The sequence below is a fragment of the Corapipo altera genome, unplaced genomic scaffold (genome assembly GCF_003945725.1).
Source record: "Corapipo altera isolate COAL_440 unplaced genomic scaffold, ASM394572v1 57561, whole genome shotgun sequence".
NCBI classification, from domain to species: domain Eukaryota; kingdom Metazoa; phylum Chordata; class Aves; order Passeriformes; family Pipridae; genus Corapipo; species Corapipo altera.
In genome coordinates, this window is record NW_020886343.1 from 1 (window position 1) to 6,671 (window position 6,671).

The 6,671-nt window shown below is 52.3% G+C and overlaps 1 long non-coding RNA gene across 2 annotated transcripts; it reads left to right on the plus strand.

Moving 5' to 3' along the window:
- Positions 1–752: 752 nt before the first annotated feature.
- On the plus strand, positions 753–5,221 carry LOC113941150. 2 transcript variants are annotated; one of them, XR_003525610.1, is made up of 3 exons: positions 753–866; positions 2,810–2,898; positions 5,013–5,221. It is a non-coding gene; the product is annotated as an uncharacterized LOC113941150 (long non-coding RNA). The 2 variants fall into 2 exon arrangements; XR_003525609.1 differs by lacking the exon at positions 5,013–5,221 and adding an exon at positions 4,625–4,713.
- The last annotated feature ends 1,450 nt before the right edge of the window (positions 5,222–6,671 follow it).

Below are 6,671 nucleotides of genomic sequence, written 5' to 3' on the forward strand. Positions count from 1 at the left end.
CCACAAGGATCATTGAGTCCAACCCCTGGCCCTGCACAGACACCCCAACAATCCCACCCTGTCCCTCAGAGCGTTGTCCAAACGCTCCTGGAGCTCTGGCAGCCTTGGGGCCGTGCCCACTGCCCTGGGGAGCCTGGGCAGTGCCCCAGCACCCTCTGGGGGGAAGAACCTTTCCCTGAGATCCATCCCAACCCCCCTGGCACAGCTCCAGCCCTTCCCTGGCTCCTGTCCCTGGTCCCAGAGCAGAGCTCAGTCCCTGCCCCTCTGCCTCCCCTGGGCAGGAGCTGCAGCCCCCGAGGAGTCTCCCCTCAGTCTCCTCTGCTCCAGCTGAACCAGCCGAGTGCCCTGTTAGGAACTCCAGGTTACAGGAGAGATGAGATGGGAAGGGATGGATGGATGGATGGATGCTGAGCTTCCGAACAGCGCAGACCCCGAACAGAGAACAGGAGGCTCCAGGGAGGCTCCAGGAGCCGCCTCAGCGCTCTCCCGGTCCACAGCCGTGAGCGGTCGCCCCTGGGCACACTCGCACAGGGCAGTGCCGGCTCCGCAGCCCCGGCCGGCTCTGCGAGGCCCCGGCGAGCAGCCCCGCTCATTCCCGGTGACGCCGCTCCCGCTGTCCCCTCACGCCGGGCGGTCCGGCCCGCGCTACGCCCGCTGCCCCCGGGCGGGTGTGAAATGGCGGCCGCGAGCGGCGGAGCCGCGGGGGGGCGGGCCCATTATGGGCCCCGCCCCTGCCCGCCCCCCCCCCGCGCCCTCAGGGTGAAATGGCGGCACCGCCAGCGCTTAGCGGGGTTTTCATGGGACATTCTGGGCATTGCCCGCTCGGTCTCGCCGCCCCCCCCGCGCCTCTGACCCCGGGCACGGAGGTACTGCGGTGCTGGACCGTCCTAGGCAGCTGCCACTGACCTGGTTTCCCGTCCTTGTTGAGTATGAGAGAGCCGGGGGTGTTCACCTGGAGAAGAGAAGGCTCCAGGGAGACCTGAGAGCCCCTTTCAGTGCCTAAAGCACCTCCAGGGGAGCTGCAGAGGGACTTGGGACAAGGGATGGAGGGACAGGCCAAGGTGGAATGGCTTCCCATTGACAGAGGGCAGGGTGAGATGGGATATTGGGAAGGAATTCTTCCCTGTGAGGGTGGGGAGGCCCTGGCACAGGTTGCCCAGAGCAGCTGTGGCTGCCCCATCCCTGGAAGTGTGCAAGGCCAGGTTGGACGGGACTTGGAGCAACCTGGGCTGGTGGAAGGTGTCCCTGCCCATGGCAGGGGGTGGCACTGGATGATCTTTAAGGTCCCTTTCAACCCAAACCATTCCATGGGTCTATGATCTCCCTGTGGAAATGTTCCCTGGCCCCTACAGCCATCCCTTCCTGCCCCATCCGTGTTGAATGTCTTTCCCTCCTTCAGGGTCTCATGTTGCTCTCAGATTTCTCCTCACCATTAAGAGACCACCTTCACCCTCCTGTGACTTGGTCTCTTCAGGCTCTCAGCCCCTGGACTCCGTTATCCTCTGGCTTGTCCCCACCTCTCTCCACACATGCCCCAGCGCTGTCCCAAGGCTTTGCTTACAGACACTCCTCAGTCCCTCATCTTTGGGTTTGTGTCCTCATCACCCAGACTGTAGGGCTCCCCGTATTTCTCCACTGTCAGCATCCTTCTGGGTAAGTCTGGTTTTCCTTTCCTTGGTGTTCCCTTGTGCTTGCTCTCCTTACTCTTCCTTTTACCCCATCCTTGGTGCTTTTGTCTTTGTTCCAAGGGTCATTTTCTCCCCAGAGGAGGAGTAATGTCCACCTGTCTGGAGCAATTAGTCTTCTTTGGTATCCCCTTCTCCTGGCTGTTTGCAGAAGGATAGACTCACCCTTCCCACTTCACTCCCACAGGAGTCACCTTACCTGTGGTTACCTGTAGCTGCTGTTTTCACTCTGTCTGTGCTGTCATTTCACTTGTGAGGTGAATTCTATCACCTAGGGCATGTCTATCTCTCCTTGCACTGCAGAAAGATCACCCCTATTTATATTTCCAGTGATCTGTAAGAGAACTTCTATGGATTTTCTCAGGCTGATGCAGAACACACCGTGCTGAGCTCTGAGGCAGCACAGGTCGCTGCTGCCAGCAGCATGTTGGCTGTGGAACATGTTGGTTCAGGTTTCTCTGCACTGAGCTGCTCTAATTAAACCAGCCACACTTAATCATTTGCGGACGGATGTGGAAATGTTTTAGCTCAATTTAAATGTGCAGTTATTATAACCTGTTATTGAAGCTGATTTTTCCCTTACTCTTTCTTTGACTTCCCTTTTCCTTTATGTATTAATGGCCTTTGTATGTGTTCCCCCACATTGTTTGTTGTGCAGCAGTCACTATCTATTAGCCTATTTTCTAAAATCATCTCCTTTAAAATGTAGCAGTGGGTAAAAGATTTCAACAGACAAACAACAAAATGTAAGGAAAGCAAGCCAGAAGCTTTCCTGGTTGCCAGGAGTCATCGTTATTCCAAGCTCATAATTTATGAAGCTTGTGGCTGTGTGTGGTTTTATTCTGGATGTGAATGAATTTGTAGAGTAGTTCTATCTGTCCAGTGAGCTGTTAATTTTCTATTGCAATTAAAATGTAGAATTTTTGATAATGATTTCTATAATCTCCAATCCTGATGCACATCTCACTGGCTCAGCCCCAGGTTTCCTGTAATGCAGTCCCAGACCTCTGGTTCCTTTAACACTCTCATCCTCTTCCAGGCCTGGAAGTTCCAGGACGTTGTTAAGCAGTAGTAAAATGGATGGTAAACACATTGATCGACTTACTTTTTTTGTGTCCCTAAAGGCTTTGGGAAAGCACCTATTTTTTCTGAATTTTGGAATGTTTGGCAGAACCTACCACTCAAATGTCCACGTATGAACTAGTAGAGTGAGGTATGAAAAGCCTGATGTGTGCTTTAAGAATGTTGTCTGAAAACGACCTGTTAGCCTTGAGATCAAATATTCCAAGCACAAACACAGCCTGGGCAGAGAATGGGTTGAGAGCAGCCCTGGGGAGAAGGACTTGGGGATGTCGGAGGATGAGAGGCTTGACCTGCCTGGCCACGTGTGCTGGCACCCAGAAACCCCCTGTGCCCTGGGCTGGTCCCACAGCATGGGCAGCAGGAGAGGGGGGGATTCTACCCCTCTGCCCCCTCAGGTGAGACCCCCCTGCAGAGCTGCCTCCAGCCCTGGGAACAACAGCACAAGGACGTGGAGCTGCTGGAGAGAGTCCAGAGGAGGCCACAGGGATGCTCCAAAGGCTGGAACCCCTCTGCTCTGGAGCCAGGCTGGGAGAGCTGGGGGGGTTCACCTGGAGAAGAGAAGGCTCCTAGGAGAGCTGAGAGCCCCTTGCAGGGCCTGAAGGGGCTCCAGGAGAGCTGGAGAGGGACTGGGAACAAGGGATGGAAGGACAGGACAGGGGGAATGGCTTCCCAGTGCCAGAGGGCAGGGATAGATGGGATATTGGGAAGGGATTGTTGGCTGTGAGAGTGGTGAGGCCCTGTTCCAGGTTTCCCAGAGCAGCTGTGGCTGCCCCATCCCTGGAAGTGTCCAAGGCCAGGTTGGACAGGGCTTGGAGCAACCTGGGCTGGTGGAAGGTGTCCCTGCCCATGGCAGGGGGTGGCACTGGATGGGTTTTAATGTCCCTTCCAACCCAAACCAGTCTGTGGTTTATTGACACAAAACCAAACACATGAAAATAGACTTTCTGACTTGTTCATATATGGATTAAACACTCACAGTGATGTAACTGCCTTGTGAAGCCACAAATTGAGTTTCCACACAGGAACAAGGGCAGTCCATCAATACTGCTGCCAGCCTTGGCTCTGAGACGGTGGGGATGGACAACAATTACAGTGCTCTGTGGTTTTAATACATGTGACATGAATGGTTCCCTTTCACTGCCAGAGGTTTGTGTATTCTTCATGGTCTGAAACACAGAAAATGTGGCAATAGGAGCACCATGATGCCTATGGAATCCCCTGTGGTTTGTGGTGCAATTAGTTGAGTTGAACATTTATGACACTTGAACAAGCCTGAAGTGTCTCTTATCACCACTGTGGAACCATGAAGCACCACGGAATCACTGTGTTCTCAGACTTTGGGTGTCTTCATACTTCGAGGATGTATTTCAAAATTCTAAGAGAGTCTTTGTTAAATCCCATCACTAAAATATACATTCATGGCCCGATCTTCACAAACTTCACTTACATCAACAAAAAGTTACCCACAACCTGTGGAGAAGGGCATGACTGACCATACCTAAAAATGTTTGATTTGCCCCATCAGTGCAGTGGCTGTTACTGCCCCTACAATGTGGTGTGGGAAAAGGTTCAATGCACTTTGAACCAGGTGAGCAGTGAGCTCCTGAAGAAAGTCAGTATCCTGTGAAATCACAATGCTTCAGGATCTACCTGACAGCAACCAAGAAAAATTTCTCCCTACTTTATGGGTTGAGCTCATGCACTCGATGTTTTTATGTTTGCTGCTTCCCTGCCTCTAAGAAAAAGCTCTAAAACAGCTTTTAAAACCAGTGCTGTGTAAAAACCAATGGGATTAAATAGTTTCTGTTTCATCAAAGTGACAGGAGCTTCACCTCTGCATTACTTTATTTTTGAAGGTGTTCCCTTGCTCTCTAGAGGATGCCTGCACTTCAAGGTTTGGTTTATTTGAAGAACTAAGTCTGATAATAAACTGAAGTCAAACCCACAATGTAGATCTAGCTTTTTTTTCGAATGACAGAATCCTGTTTCTAGGGAGGATGTCAAGCTGTCAGGGTTTAAACACTTATGGCATGGTACTTTTGAGATTATGGATTTTTGAATGTGCAAATACTTTGTTACCTTTTGAAGTCTCTTTACAAGGCATGATGATTCTCGTTTCTGTCTTCAAGGCTCCTCTCACTGACTAGAAACTAATGCTTGGAATTATTCAAGTCATAATAGCTTCTAATTTTAAAACTTTTTGGGTTAAATGTAACCTTTTGCCAGTGACTTTCCATTTTACAGATGCTGAAGCTGGAAAAAGTAGCTTTGTTGCCATTAACTTCACCTCTACAGTCAAATAACCAACCATGGAAACAAATGGCACTATGAAGATAAGCAGCTGTGCTGGCCATCACCATGCAGGAGCAAAATATTGGAGTTTGTGATGTTGCAGAGCAGTAGCTTATAAAATCTTAGACATTAAGAACAAATATAGAGGACAGAGAACATTATGCTGCTCTTTTGTGTAACGATGGTGATTTGCCTGTGCTCAGGATACGGGTGCCATGCAGATCTGTTGCTCTTGTCTTTGAGACATTTCACAGAAAGGGATATAAAAGCTGCCCAGGATGGTGGGGGAGTCACTGTCCCTGGAAGTGTTCAAACAGCATGTGGATGTGGCACTTGAGGACATGGATAAGTGGGGAACATGGTGGTGATGCTGGACTCGGTGATCTTAAAGGTCTTTTCCAACCTCAGCAATTCTGTGGTTCTTGGAGAGGGTACACAGGGCTTGGGGAGGGCCTGAGGCTGGTGACAGATGATTGAGAGCAGAGCAGAGCTCCCATGGCCAGAACTGCTGAGCAGGCTGGGATTCTCCAGCCTGGACAGATGATGTAAAGCAGATCCTGGATGTTTACAGGATCTGAAGTGGCACAAAGCCGCTGGAGAGGAACTGACTGTTCCCTGTCTCTTCCAGCACTGCTCGGGCTGGGGTTGGCAGTGAGGCCGTGAGGAGCTGTGGGCACACAGAGGAGGATCCTGGGAATGGGCACTGCACCCAAGGGAGTCGTGCTCGAGGATGTTATGGCTACAGAAAGCTAAAGGGGAGATAAAAGCCGGCTGAGCAAGTACTTGGGAGATGTTTTGAGCATCACCAAAGGACAAATTACGACAGGCTGGGGATATTCTGGGGGCTGAGGGTTGAAGCAGAGCGACTTGCCAGGGGGTATTCCATGCTGCCTCTTCCCTCAGCGTTTGCTTATGGGCACCACTGGAGACAGGATATCGCTCTGGACAGACCCAAAGGTGCTTATTGCCGGGTAGTACCTCTGCGAAGGACTTCACACAATTGCTTAATCACCAGTGCATGACCTTCTCCTCCTGTGGACTTCACTTCGCTGCGGTTCCCTTGGGCTCCCGTGTCAGCTGCTCTCGACTCCCTCTGTAGGCAGCGGACGGCAATGGCCGGAGTGAGGGACCTGCGGAGGTGCCTGTGGCTCTCAGACCACAGAGGAGGAGGACAGGGATTTTCTTGATGACTCTGATGTTCTCTGGCCGGTGGCCAACAGCCAGTCAGGCTGCCCGGGCTTTTGGTTTGCTCTGCCACTGCAGCCTGGTGCGAAGCCTGCGGCTCTTTGTCAACTGTCAGGGTACCTGAGCCACAGAATCCCAGAATATCCTGAGCTGGAAGGGATCCACAAGGATCATTGAGTCCAACCCCTGGCCCTGCACAGACACCCCAACAATCCCACCCTGTCCCTCAGAGCGTTGTCCAAACGCTCCTGGAGCTCTGGCAGCCTTGGGGCCGTGCCCACTGCCCTGGGGAGCCTGGGCAGTGCCCCAGCACCCTCTGGGGGGAAGAACCTTTCCCTGAGATCCATCCCAACCCCCCTGGCACAGCTCCAGCCCTTCCCTGGCTCCTGTCCCTGGTCCCAGAGCAGAGCTCAGTCCCTGCCCCTC